The sequence below is a fragment of the Oryza glaberrima genome, chromosome 6 (genome assembly GCF_000147395.1).
Source record: "Oryza glaberrima chromosome 6, OglaRS2, whole genome shotgun sequence".
NCBI lineage: Eukaryota > Viridiplantae > Streptophyta > Magnoliopsida > Poales > Poaceae > Oryza > Oryza glaberrima.
The window spans coordinates 2,977,961-2,993,498 of record NC_068331.1 but is presented as its reverse complement, the minus strand read 5'-3'; the positions used below and the strand labels follow the sequence as shown (position 1 = coordinate 2,993,498).

The window sequence follows — 15,538 nt, the reverse complement described above, 5'->3', positions numbered from 1 at the left end:
TCCTCTGAGTGATGGCTCCACTGAACTTTGCAAAACCTGATCACCTTGTTTCTAGTCCTTCTCTCGCTGGTTTCGAGGATGCGGACTGGCTTCTCGACATACGTCGGATCTTCCTGGATGTCAATTGCTCTGAGCTAGCTTGTTCCTCGGGTACCCTCAAACACTTTTTCAGTTGAGACACATGAAACACATCGTGGATACCAGCCATATTAGGTGGGAGCTCAAGCTGGTAAGCAACTTCACCTCTGCGTTCCAAGATCTTGTATGGTCCCACAAAGCGTGGTGCCAACTTGCCTTTCGTCTGGAAACGGTGTACTCCTCGGAGCGGAGTGACACGAAGGTACACATAATCCCCTGCTTCGAAAGTGAGTTCTCTTCGGCGGTTGTCTGCGTAGCTTTTTTGTCGAGATTGTGCAATTCTCTGCCTTTCTCTGACAGTCCTAACTTTCTCCTCTGCTTCGGTTAGCACTTTTGTCCCGAATAGTTGGCGTTCTCCAGTCTGGTCCCAGAAGAGTGGAGTGCGGCACTTCCGTCCGTACAATGTTTCAAACTGTGCCATTTGTAGACTAGCCTAGTAACTGTTGTTGTAGGAGAATTCAGTATACGGCAGACTTTTGTCCCAAGCTCCGCCAAAGTCAAGTGCACAAGCTCTCAACATATCTTCCAATATTTGATTGACCCTCTCGGTCTGGCCATCAGTTTGTGGATGGTAGGCTGTGCTGAAATTCAAACGAGTCCCCAATTCTTCTTGCAACTTCTGCCAAAATTTTGAAGTGAACTGACTTCCTCGATCAGATACTATCTTCTTAGGCACCTCATGCAAACACATGATTCTTGAAAGGTAGAGCTCTGCCAATCTTTTGCCCGTATAAGTGGTATGCACTGGAATGAAATGAGCAACTTTGGTGAGTCGATCCACGACTACCCAGATTGAATCATGCCCTGATGATGTCCTGGGCAGGCCTGTTATGAAATCCGTTCCAATCTCTTCCCATTTCCATTCCGGGATCTGAAGAGGTTGAAGCAATCCTGCGGGCCTTTGATGTTCCGCCTTTACCCGTTGACAAACGTCACAGAGTGCGACGAATTCAGCTATTTCTCTTCTCATGCTGGCCCACCAGAATTTTTCCTTGAGATCCTGGTACATCTTGGTACTGCCGGGATGAATTGAATACTGAGTTTGGTGAGCTTCTGTGAGTATCAGATCCTTGAGTTCTTTGTCCTCGGGTACGCACAATCTTTCTCCCAACCAGATTGTGCCATGCTCATCCTCATGAAAATCTCTGGCTTTTCCGACCCTCATATTCTTCTTGAGCTCAGCTATTTCAGGATCATTTACTTGAGCTGCTCTGACTTGATCCACGAGCATAGGCTGTGCCTCTAGGGCAGCTACGTACCCGTGTTCCACAATACCCAAGTTTAGGTGCTCAAGATCTTGCTGCAATTTGTCACACATGCCTTCGGTACATACAGTATTGCAATAGCTCTTTCTGCTCAGAGCATCTGCCACCACATTTGCTTTGCCTGAATGATAATGTATCCCCATGTCATAATCTTTAATTAATTCCAACCATCTTCGCTGTCGGAGATTTAGGTCAGGCTGAGTGAAGATATACTTTAGACTCTTGTGATCAGTGTAGACTTCACAGCGGTTGCCAATAAGATAGTGCCGCCAGATTTTCAGAGCGTGAACCACTACTGCCAACTCCATATCATGAGTAGGATAATTGCTCTCATGTGGACGCAACTGTCGTGAAGCATATGCGACCACTCTGCCTTCCTGCATCAGCACACATCCCTGCCCTTGGCGAGATGCATCACAGTAGACCTGGAAGTCTTTCGTCTGATCTGGCAGAATTAGAACTGGTGCAGACACTAATTTCTTCTTAAGTTCTTCAAAACTTTGGTTGCACTCAGCTGACCACTTAAATTTTTCATCTTTCTTCAGCAACTGAGTCATGGGTCTGGCAATCTTGGAGAAATTTTCAATGAACCGACAGTAATAGCCTGCAAGTCGAAGAAAACTCCAGATTTGAGAAACTGTCTTTGGTGGGGTCCACTTAGTAACTGACTCCACATTCGATGGATCCATTGCCACACCTTGAGCGGTAATGACGTGACCAAGAAATTTAACTTCCGACAACCAGAAGTCACACTTACTGAACTTGGCATATAACTGGTACTCCTTCAATTTCTCGAGTACCAGACGGAGATGTTGCTCATGTTCCTCTTCTGACTTTGAATAGATAAGTATGTCGTCAATGAAAACCACGACAAACTTGTCCAGAAACTCTATAAACACTTTGTTCATCAAGTTCATGAAGAAAGCCAGTGCATTGGCGAGTCCAAATGACATAACCGTGCACTCAAACAACCCATACCGAGTGGTGAAGGCTGTCTTGGGAATATCTTCTTCCCGAATTCTCAACTGGTGATAGCCTGATCGCAGGTCTATCTTGGAAAACACTTCAGCTCCTTTTAGCTGGTCAAATAGGTCATCAATCCTTGGCAAGGGATATTTGTTCTTGATTGTGACCTCATTAAGGGCGCGATAATCAACGCACATCCTCTTGGTCTTGTCTTTCTTCTCCACAAAGATAACCGGAGCACCCCAAGGCGAAGTACTTGGGCGGATGTACCCTTTCTGCAGCTGTTCATCAACCTGCTTCTTGACCTCTGCCATTTCATTAGCTGCCATTCTGTACGGCCTCTTGTAAATTGGAGCAGTTCCGGGTGACAAATCAATCCGGAACTCGATTTCTCTCTTCGGTGGCATTGTAGTGAGGTCTTCAGGAAACACCTCGGGATACTCTTGTACTATAGGAATATCCTCCAACTTCTTAAGACTTTTTTCCGCTATTTTTGTCTGATCCTCAATAGCAGTCTATTTCAGACTCGCTACGGACTTCTGCGACACTGGAGAATGGAAGGTGATCTTCTCCCCTTTGTCGTTGGTTAGGGTGATGGTGCGACTCGCGCAGTCGATCACTCCCTTGTGTCTGGTCAACATATCCATCCCAAGAATGACATCTAGATCTTTGAATTCAAGAAGGATGAGGTTGGATAGGAACGGTGACCTTTTGATCTCTATAGTCACTGAGGGGCAGTAGTGTGCGGTGTACATGTCATTTCCAGGGGTATGAACCCACATTGGTATTTTAAGTTCCATTACCGATAGTCCATGTGTCCCGGCAAACTTCTTGGAAATGAAAGAATGCGTTGCACCTGAATCAAAAAGAACAGTCGCCGGGTATGAATTCACCGGAAACGTGCCCAGCACAACCTCTGGTGCTGCCTGTGCCTCCTCTGCAGACGCATGATTGACGCGGACCTGGACAAACCTGGGTCCAGCGCGCTTCGGCTTCGGACACTTGCTAGCAAAGTGGCCGTGCTTGCCACAGTTGAAGCAGGGTCCCAGCTTTCCTGCAGGCTCCTTGGGCTGTGCTGACTGAGCTGACACAGCTGGTAGATCTGACTAAGCTGGTGCCATTAGTGGGGGTGGAGTCGAGTTGTGGTTGTGCTGCTCACTGCTGTTGTGACTGCCACTGTTGTAGTCGTTGTTGAAGTTGCTCGGGTGGTAAGGACGATGGTGACGGACGATGATGGTGGAAGGCCCACCCTGTTGTCCCGTCATGAAGCGAGGCTTCTAATTGTTCCCCTAAGGAGTCTTGAACTGAGCTACCTTTCTTTTACGGTCCATTTTGTTGCGTTGCTCTTCCTGACGGATAGCCTTGTCCACAAGCTTCTCAAAGTTCTCATAGACTCCAGAGATCAGCTGGTTGGTCAATTCATCATCAAGACCAAACAAAAACTTCTCCTGCTTCTCAGCATCGGTGCGCACGTCCTCAGGAGCGTAGCGTGCAAGGCGGTTGAACTCGTGCAAGTACTCTGTAACTGACATGGTTCCTTGCTGGAGTGCACGGAACTCTCTTTTCTTTTGTGCCATAATCCCCTCAGGAATCTGTGCCTTCCTGAAGCTTTGACAAAACTCTGCCCAAGTAACCTCCGTTGCATCTGGACGGGTTACCACGTAGTTATCCCACCAGGCAGAAGCGGGACCTTGCAGCTGGTGTGTAGCGAAAGCAACCTTCTCTTGGTCGTTGCATTGCAGAAGGTTTAGCTTCTTCTCAATAGCACGAAGCCAGTCGTTGGCCTCCATTGGGTTGGTTGTGCTTGAGAAAGTGGGTGGCTTGATTCGGAGAAAGTCTAACAGTTTGGACAGGTGTGATGGTGGAGGACCAAACTGCTAGTTCTGCTGTGCCTGCTGCAACATCTGATGGTAATGTTGCTGAATCTGTTGCATCATTATTGTCATCATCTGAGTGACCGTTGGGTTCTCGGACGGTGGAGATGAACTGCCGCCAGACGCACCACTGGTTTGAGCTCCATCGATTTGCTCTTTGCTGCCACTGGCGTCGTCGGATTCACGGGGATCATTCCTTGCCTTCACCATCTGGAGAGGGATAGGTAGAAATAAGAGAAAGGAAGAAAACAGATGGCTTAGAAACTAATCTTTCTTAACAATTTGAGTGCAATTATCTTAATCTTGATTAAAACACTAAAAAAAAAAGAGGCAAGCAACTCCTAATTAAGGCAGCCATACCATTGACACATGACATCGACCGCCGACTAACCCTCAAGCAACAAACCTAAACACAACAACTAGCAAGAAAACAAAACTAAGGAAACGATAAGGCTAAAGGCAGCGACTCTGAAGCTCGGAGCGGCGCTTGCGAACGAGGAACAGGTCTGACATCTAAAGTGGACAAGGGATAGGAACCAATACATGCTCAAATCCAAATTAAACGAAGCAACAAATGACTCAAGTGACTAGCCAAGCATGATGATTTTTATGCATGGAACATTTTTCATGAACCCAAACAAAAGATACTAATGACACTGACTAAGCAATAACTTAATGCATGAAATAGATGCATGATAAGAAGGATGCGCATGAAGATTGCACCCTAACGAACCTAGACACAACTTAATGCATATCCCCGATAAATGCCCGACTGACCGTCTGTAACACCCTGAAGATTCGACCAATAAAATCGAAACCCTAAAATTTCGGGCCTTCAAAAACTTTTTAAATAAATTGCATCATGCCGATTTTATTCACCTATTTCATTGGATTTTGATTTCGGAGTATGTTGATCGCGAATAAAGAATAACTAATTAGGAATAAACCCTAAAATTAATTTGGCTAAATAAATAATCGGAATACAATTTAAAATAAAGGTTAAGGGAGGATAGAAATAAATAAAATAATATCACGACCATATTAGTAATAATTAAATTTAAATGCGGCGAAATAAGAATTAGCCCTAATTACAATTCAAATAAATTATATATAGCTAAAATTAATCTAGAGTGAATCCATTGGTTGAAATAACACAAATATTGTGTAAACTTCATTTGTGTAAAAATTAGGAATTAAAGAATAAAATTTATATAGAGAATAGGCTAAATTAGGGTTAAATAAGAACTAGCACTGTTCATTGCGCAGTAGGTGCTCGACGAGGTTCCTTAGCCCTGCCCCCTCCCCTGCCGCGCGCGCCTCGCGCCCCTGAGCCGCCGCGCGCCGTCGCCATCGCCGCCTTCCGCCGCGCGCCATCGCCATCGCCGCCGGCCGCCGCGCACCCGTTCCATCGCCGCGCCGCGCGCCCGTTCCGTCGCCACGCCGCGCGCCTGTCGCCGTCGCGTCGCCGCGCCGCCGTCCCGTCGCCTCGCGCCCGCGCCGCGTCGCCGTCGCGTCGCCTGTCGCCGTTCCGCCCGTCCCGTTGCACCGAGCCCCGCGCCGCCGCATCGCCGCGCGTCACCGTCGCCTCGCGCCCTGCGCGCCGCGCCGTCCCATCACCATTAGAGCCGGCCGCCCTTCCCCGAGCCCTATAAAACCCCCCCGGCCGCCCCTTTCCACCCCACACCATCCCACCCCATTCCCCTCTTCCTCCCCTCTTTCCTCTCTACCGCGCCGCCGCCTTCGTGCCGCTGCGCCGCCGCCCTCGGTGCCGCCGCGCCGCGCCGTGTGTCGCCCCGCCTTGTGCCGCCGTCGCCGCCACCATCGTCGGTAAGCCCCCCCTCTGTTTGGTCGCCGTTGCGGCCCGGTAGGTAGAGAGCAGAGAGGGAAGGGAGAAGCCGGGAGGGAGAGAAAAACAAAGAAAGAAGAGAGAGAAAAAGAAAGAAAGAAGGGAGAGAAAAAGAAAGAAAGAAGGGAGAAAAAAAGAAAGGAAAAATAAATAGAAAATTATGAGAGATTAAGGAGGTTTGGAAAAATTAAAATAATTGGGGTTAGCTGTAGGTTTCTTTTAGTTGTAGAATTGCAAAATTACATAATTATAGATTATTTTGGGTAATCTCTATAAGTAATTAATTCGCGGTAAATAATCGGATTTAATTACTAAGCATTGTATTCTTCGTTGAATTTTAAAGAAGGCACTTCTAAATCACAAAATGACTTAGGTTGAATGACCTTAAAATTGGAATAATGTGGTTTCGCAAACTTTGTAGTCGATATAGAAAGATCGATTCGCGTTCGACTTTTATTTGAGTTTATTTGGATTTTATTTGAATTCTAATTGAATTCAAATCATTTCTTCACACGTAATTTTAGATCCCAAGGGAGTTGCGGATCCAAGCGAGGATCAAGACCCGCAGGACTACGAGCAAGACAAGTCATCACTATTCTTTAAACATGTTGATCCCAATTGCGAAATTGTTTTGTTTACAAATAAAATTGCATGCAATGATGAACATCCTACTTGTTATTATGCCATGCCTTGATTATTGTTTACCCCTTATTCCTTCGTAACCATGTTTACGTATGAGTCCCTAGTCAACTATGACAAATGCTTAGAAATGCTATTCTAGAATCATGCATACTCATATTTATCAAATGCTATATGCTTAGGCAATTACCTTTGGGAAGGTAATTGAGATGCGGCATGTGGAAACATGAACGCCATATTGCCATGATATTGATGACATGATTTGTGAAAGGAGAAATAAAACTAAATAACTATTTTTGACTGGGGCGGACGGAGGATTTGGGTGGTATCTGGAAAAGGCTAGTACCGTCCCCGGTCAATTAAGGACCGAGCCATGAAGTTAAGCATGAAACGACCCCCGTACAACCGTACTTCTCGAATGGGTATAGACCTAGCGGATTAGATAGCCGAGCGGAGGCAGTATCCCTGCATAGATGGTTCACCCCTGAGTAAGGCAGGTGCGCTATGGTGGGGCAGCCGTTGAGGTAGGGCCACGAGGCGTGCTCCTACATCGGTGTCGCCATTGGTAGGACTGCCATAAGTGTGTGAGAGAGAAACTAACTTAATGAGTGTGTGAGACTTCCTTTCCCGGGAGCGCCAGAACTCCTCTCACTACTAGAAACATGGACGCCTAGAGTGCATGAGGATGTAAGTTCATGGAGCGGGTACTACCAATGCGAGGTTATCGAAAAGCTTTGCCGTGACGCGTCTCATGTGTTGGGACGAGGCTCATGTGTTGGGCAGTCGCGGAGTGCGGGTAAAGTGTACATCCACTGTAGTGTGAGTAAACCAAATCTATTCGAATAGCCGTGCTCGCGGTTATTGAGCACCGGGACGTGTATTACACTTGGCTAGGCTCTAAATTCTTAACTTATGTGGGATGGGATATTGCATGATGATTTTTATGCTGATGGAGCCACTTCCTGAGAGGAGGGAAGGTGGACGTCCTCAGAAAACCATGACGACTCAATGACGGGAAGCTATCCTTGGGGTTACAATGGATGGTGGACAGAACCGTCGTTGTTTAATGTGAACACTGGTATTAAAACTTGATCAGTCTATGCTAGGTCTTAGGCTTGAGAAAAGAATTACAAAACTTGCTTTGCGCAAAAGAACCATAGCCATTCTTTGAATACCCTCTATCATGTGCATTGTTGCTGTGGTGGCTTGCTGAGTACGGTTGGTACTCACCCTTGCAATATACAAACTTAATCAGAGGTCAGAGATGAAGCTTCGAAGGATCCCTATGCTTACTACCTGGAGGGTGATGAAGACGATGGCGCTCAGTAGGTCTTAGTTACGGTCGTTGCCTGTGGCAATGGCGTGCCGCTGCCTTAACTCCGCTGCCTTATCTATTTCTGCTTTTGGAATGTATTCCGGACCGCTCGGTCCGATGATCTAAGACTATGCCTGCGGGCTTATGATGTAATAATTCGCACTAGACTCTCGTGTATGTGCATTTGGTATTTCAGCTATGAACTCGTGTGTATCAGACTACTTGATCCAGGGAAATGGTACTGTTTACACGATTGATTCCTGTCATAAAAACGGGGGTCCACAGAGCTGGTATTAGAGCCATACGACTATAGGAAAAGACCAAATGACGCCCTACCCCTTTTCTAGTTGGCCAAGGGAGAAATTCCCACTTAGTAATACTTTCAAAATAAAAACGCTATGTTTACAAAACTCTATACGATTTCCATCTTACTCTTAACTATTTTCTTTACAAAATGAGTTTTACTCTTAGCTGACTTTGGGTTTTTGTTAAAAAAAAAATTAGATGGCAGATCAAGATTCACACACTACCTAGGAGATGGGCGTACCCCGCTCAGAGGGATACGTCATGGAGCTACATCGGTTGATGAGGCGCCTAAGGTACCCCAGATTTCCGATCTACCGAGTGAGACAGTGTGGACCCATTTGGGAGGCCCGGATTGAGGTTCATACACGAGTTCCTTCAGAGTCAGACTACAGCTTTCCGACACGCCACCGTCGCGACTTACCGGAGACCGCGATGCAGGATGCAGCCCGGGAGGCCTTCCTCCGACTTAGCTCTATTCACCGAGCTGAGTTGGCGAGTACCGAGTTTGCTCACCATCCGTTTCGGGAGGAGAGCAACTCTGTCTGCACAGTCTAGGACACACCTTGCTGCTACAACCCGATGGTGACTCGACTGTCCCGATGGGCTGAGGCAGCTGACGACTTCTACGAGGAGGCTCTGTTAGAGATCGACGACCAGCAGAGGCATTTAGGAGAGTTGGAGACCGAGGTGACTGACCTCACAGTGCAGCAGCTTCAGCTAGAGGAGGAGCATCAGGCTTGGGGCAGTGAGATAGACTCACTGAAGGCACAGCTCCAGGTCCACGGCGACCAGTTCCAACAGCTATCTGATCAGTACAATGATCGCCGCGGGATGATGGATACACTCGAGGAGCAGCTGAGAGAGAGTCAGGAGCACGTCAGCCAGCTTGAGGAGCAGCTTCGAGCAGCTACAGTCAGCACCACAGGAACTTCTACTTCCACAGCAGTAGGACGTGACCGCTACTTCTTCCTTACTCCGCCATACCCGCAGCGTTCCACGCTCTGTTAGGAGAGGTTGATATGCGACCGGCGACCAGCAGGTGACCCGGGCGGCCGGTGACGCGGGCGGCGGCGCGGATGCGAGGAGCGGCGGCGCTAGCGAGAGGAAGGAAAGGGGGAGGGGGTTCTCACCGAGGGGTTCGGCCGGCCAAAGGGAGGCGACGACGAACGGCGACGATGAGCGACCGAGAGACGGTGGCGAGGGACGGACAAGCTCCAGAACCACCTAGGGAAAACAATGGGAGGGATTAGAGGGAGAAGAGTGGTCCACGGCGGGCGGAAACCATGGCCGAAGGCGGCGGCAATGGTGGAACCTCACCGGAGCGCGGGGAGAAGCAGGCTCCGGCGGCGGAACTCGACGGAAGGGAGGTGGACGAGGTGGACCTCGGCTGCGCGAACCCGACGGCGGCGGTGGCGCGGTGCGGCGGCGGCCCTAGCGGCGGCTAGATGCGGCTGGAGTAGTGGAAGAGGCGGCGGTGGGTGGCTTGGCGTGGGGAGAGCGGTGCGACGGCGGTAGGGGGCAACCGAGCCAGTGAAATAAATATGGCCAACAAATATTATATTCATGATAATATGATTACTAGATTAGCTTAGCTCCCACGACGGCGAAGCTAGCAGCGGCGACGGCTTGGTGCAGCAGCGGCTCCGGTGCGTACACCGTCTGACGCCCCAGCTGCTGGAACAGCACCAGCACCAGCCGATGCAGATCCCCATCGTTGGCCTTGGGCTTTCGTAGCACATCACCTCTTGCCCTGCATCAATTTAATTATCTACATTATTCACCATATATCAACAGTGGCTGTTCTACCCAAGTTTTGAGGGGATCACCACCCTCCACTATCCTTCAAATCTGACGAAAATTTTTGACAAAATACATGTCATTTTGGCATTATGCAATTTTGAAGTATGGGGTAGGACCAAGGTAGTAAAAATTCCTGGAACTGCCACATATGTTGCTGTTACATCGAAATTGATACGAGTACTCTCTCTCTCTCTCTCTCTCTATATATATATATATATATATATATAGGCAACATATCTTATGCACACAGGCCCTCACGTGTACACACGTGCATACCAACTAAAAAATATCACCAAAAAATCTAGAAAAAATCATACACATACTTTCAATTGTATTACACCTAGGGTTAAAATCTTAACGTCAAATTCATTATATTTTAGCCGTAACAAAAAAACAAAAAATCTAACAGTTTTAAGGTTGCAATTTTGTTAGAATTTTATCTTTTTTTGTTATTCTCTATGTAGAATGAATTTGAAGATGCGACTTTGCACGTAGATGTAATACTATTAAAAGTACATGTATGAATTTTCCTAGAATTTTTTGTGATAATTTTTAGTTGGTGTACACGGTGTGTACATGCGAGTGCCTGTGTACATAGGATACGCTCCTATATATATATATATATATATATATATATATATATATATATATGTATATACATATATGTATATATATATATATATATATGTATATACACACTAGTTTACTGACCAAATGTTGCTCCAGTGGTATCAGGAATATCGGTGACCAGCCTACAGACAGACAAAGAGAATCAACGCGAATGATCGAGAATCCGGTCAAACTTCTTTATATTTTACGACGAAGGTATACAATTAGCTCGCTAACATATCTGATCGGTGCCTACCAGTGTAGATACTCCCTAAGGTTAGGGTTGCTTGGGCTCGGAGCATCCGGGTCTACCATCACCTGTAGGTAATTAGTACGTAAGCCACACAAAATTAACATGCATCCATGTAAAAATATAATTTATAGTCTAATTTTATGATAATTAATGAAAGTAATTAAATAACTTCTGGTGGGTCTCTGCATCCAAGATATGATCCGTACGAGTGTGTAGAACGTCCTCATGTCATTGCCACCGACCACGACCCTGGGCTGTTGGGTCACCATGGACGGCGTGAGCTCGCAGCCATTGGAGACGATCCTTGCGCCTGTTAGGAAACGATACGCGAACAAACGATAAAAAACAATAGATCAATCATAAAAGACACGAGATTTAACGTGGAAAACCCTCCTAAAACAGGAGAGAAAAAACCACGGACGCCAGCTAGCAAAATATCTTCACTATATCTGAGGTGAGATTACATCGCCGCACGGCGGCTTACAAGAAGCTGGCCTTTATTAAGTGCAAATGAATTTAGATTACAACTCAACAAACTCCACCTTGAGACAAATTCCTTCTTGTAGCATGAATCAATCCTTCACCCTAAACACAACAAAGACAAAAAAACACTTTCAGCGTCAAATAGCCTCTTGGGCTAAACCACTATACCAACTAAGCTTGAGCAAAGCTCAAACTTAGCAACAGGAACAGGCTTTGTCATCATATCAGCAGGATTATCATGAGTACTTATCTTGCATACCTTTATCTTACCTTGCGCGACTACATCGCGAACATAATGGTACTTGATATCAATGTGCTTTGTCCTCTCATAAAACATCTGATCTTTGGTGAGGCATATAGCACTTTGACTGTCACAAAACAAGTTAATGCAAGAATCAACTCCACAAAGCTCAGCAAACAATCCTTTCAGCCAAACTGATTCTTTACATGCTTCAGCAATAGCCATGAATTCTGCTTCAATGGTAGACTGGGCAACAACAGGCTGCAATGTTGCCTTCCAACTCACAACACAACTACCAATGGTAAACACATAACCTGTGAGTGACCTTCTCTTATCCAAATCTGCAGCAAAATCAAAATCCATATATCCAACAAGCCCCTTATCAGTCCTGCCAAACTTCAAGCAAGCATCAGCTGTGCCTTTGAAATACCTGAAAATCCACTGAACAGCTTTCCAGTATTAGCCATGTATCTACTAACCAAACTCATAGCATGAGATAAATCTGGCCGGGAGCAAACCATGGCATACATCAAAGAACCAACAGCACTAGAATATGGAACTCTAGACATGTATTCTACATCCTCATCAGTACTAGCACATTGTAAAGCTGATAATTTAAAATGAGGTGCAATAGGAGTGCTAACAGGCTTTGCATCATGCATGTTAAAACGCTGAAGAACCTTCTTAATGTAGCTTTGCTGACTAAGAAATAACAAATCAGAATTTCTGTCTCTAGTGATTTCCATACCTAGAATTTTCTTAGCAGCACCAAGATCCTTCATATCAAACTCACTACTCAACTGTTTCTTCAATGTAATGATTTGTTCCTTGCTCTTGGCAGCAATCAGCATATCATCAACATATAACAGCAAGTATATAGGTGATCCATTAACAAATTTAATATACACACAGCTATCAAATTCAGACCTCTTAAAGCCATGTGACAACATAAATGAATCAAACCTTTTATACCATTGACGAGGAGACTGTTTCAAACCATACAAAGATCTTTTCAACTTGCAAACATAATCCTCCTTACCAGGTACTATGAACCCTTCTAGCTGGTCCATGTATATCTCCTCCTCAAGCTCTCCATGTAAAAATGCTGTCTTCACATCTAACTACTCAAGCTCAAGATCATGCATAGCAACAATACTGAAGAATGTGCGAATTGAACTATGCTTTACAACTAGAGAGAACACATCATTATAATCAACACCAGCAATTTGACTGAAACCTTTTGCTACTAACCTTGCCTTAAACCTCGGAGGCTCGCTAGGAGATAAACCCTCCTTTCTCTTGAAGATCCATTTACAACGAACAGGCTTCTTCTGTTTTGGCAAGTGCACAAGCTCCCATGTGCCATTCTTCTCAAGAGACTGCCATTCTTCGCTCCGCTACGGCAGAAGTTGGCCTTTATTAAGTGCAAATAAATTTGGATCACAACTCAACAGCGCCATAGCTGGCACTGAGGTTGGTGATCCGGACGAATGGATCCAGCACATCACCCACAATCCTGCCAACCATAAGAGGATCGTCCCTGCCGATGCGGGCCATGTCAAATTAATAACCTCTAACTAAAAACGTTAGGATATCTAGTATCAAATAAATAAAAAGATTAGACTTTGAAATCCAGGCCAGCTAGCCCGCTAAATTATGAAGCTAGCCGAAAGAATCTGGGCATTTCTCAGTAATCTCTAACTGAACATGTAAACAAACAGATCAATAGAGATTGCTAGCTAGCTTAGCAACACAAACTAAGCTAGCTAGGTATCTCCTGCCGTTCAATCCAGAGGATAGATGTCAGGAAGGTTAAGCTAGCGAAACCAGTGACAGAGATGCACTAGTTGTGCAAGCTTCTCTGCATCTGTACAATTTATATAGCTAGCCGGCCCCTTTAGGCAGTACCAACCCAGGACACTACATATAGTTTTCATAAACTTCACATCATTAAGAAACTAGTACCAGACACTACTCTTTCAATACAAACACCATTTTTTCATACTTAAATTTAATGCTACTTATCTTACATAATATCTTCAATGTTGTATATAAACCATGTCTCATGCAAGACCTTATTTCCTTCTCTTTCCTTATTTATTCACTTGCCACATCATTTTTTATACTAGGTAGCAGCTTATTTAATGCTATGGACACCATCCTAGTTATTGAGTTGGGAATGGCCTTACTATGCTGTGTCCAGTATAATCTTTTCTTTCTGCGTTTACACACTTTGTTGTGCCCAGTAGAATCTTCTCTTTCTCTCTCTCTCGCATGGCCCTTTCTATCTTCTTCATGTCGATAGAAGTGCTGAAACTGACCCCATTTAGAGAGGCGATCTCGAGATAGATACACATGTACTAACCCCATCTTAAAATAAATGAAGCTAGCAGTAAAATAATGAAGCTAACCATGGGCATGTTTGGGAGAGCTTAAGATTCTGAGAAACAGCTGGTTAGTAACCAGGTTCTGAGAGTTTGGAAAAGCTGGGTTTGTAGTTCTTTTATAAATTCTATAACTATAGCTTCTTAGAATCTGGACCAAAAGTTGAACTATTTTGGGAGCTTTTGATTCTGGGAGAAGCTGATGCAGCTAGAAGCTCCCCCAAACAGACCCTATAGCTACTAGCTAGCATTGTTGTGCACAATTAAATTACGTACTCTAGGGTACAATCTAGATTCTATTGTTACGATAGAATCAGATGGTACTGTAGCTGGTCTGGGATGGCAAAACTAATAGCTGGCCTAACGTTTTACAAGCTTCATCTCTCATTAATTTTTCACCACACCTATTCTACAATTCGCGGTGTGTTCGGTATATTTCCGATTCCAAAACTCATACAATGTTTGGTTAAGCTTTTAAAAATTCTGAGATCGATAACTTTTGAAACTTCTCAAAATGCTTAGATTAAAAAAATAAGAAAAAAAAGATAGTACATATCCATAGATTTGTCTTGAAAGGTGTGGTGGCCAGGCCAGAGAAGCAATGCATGCATATATATGTGGAGGAGAACTAGCTTCCAGATGAAAATTGCTATACATACGACTTGTATGTACGATTTGTGTCCGACCAATACTCGGCTGCTGTTCGACCTGGCCCACATGAAAAGAAGCAGATTTATATGGAATGCAGTGATTGGCTGATGAGGCAAGTCGGACAGGAGTCGGACGATGGGGTCGACTTGCAGATATGCAAAATGCATGATGCAATACAAACAGAAAGGCTAGACATTATTCCCGGCCGGCGGCAGAAAAGCTAAACACAACAAAATAAATGCATATTTATATATATTATTATTTATGTAAAGTATAAGTTAAGATTATATTTTGTTTGATGATAAAATAAGTAACAACAAAATACTCTCTACGTTTTCATTATATTATAAGTCATTTGACTTTTTTCTTAGTCAAATTTTTCTTTAAACTTGATTAAGTTTAAAGATAAATATACTAATATTTTAAATAGAAAACAAACATATTATCAAAGTATATACAGTGTTAAATTTAATGAAACTAGTTTGGTATCATAAATGTTGCTATTTTTTTCTATAAACTTGGTTAAACATGATTAAAGAAGTTTAACTAAGAAAAAAAACGACTTATAATATGAAATAGAGAGAGTAAATGATATATATATATATATATGTGTATATATATATATATATATATATATATATATATATATATATATATATATATATTAAGACAAATGGTCAAATGTTATGCGAAAAATCAATGGTGCCGTGCATTTTAAAATGCAAACTTTCGAAGAGGAATATATACTGGATGAATTGATAAAGGAAT

The 15,538-nt window shown here is 44.4% G+C and overlaps 1 pseudogene; it reads right to left on the bottom strand.

The window, feature by feature from the left end:
- Window positions 1–9,927: 9,927 nt before the first annotated feature.
- LOC127776274 (protein RICE FLOWERING LOCUS T 1-like) lies at window positions 9,928–13,410 on the bottom strand (annotated as a pseudogene).
- Between the last annotated feature and the right edge of the window lie 2,128 nt (window positions 13,411–15,538).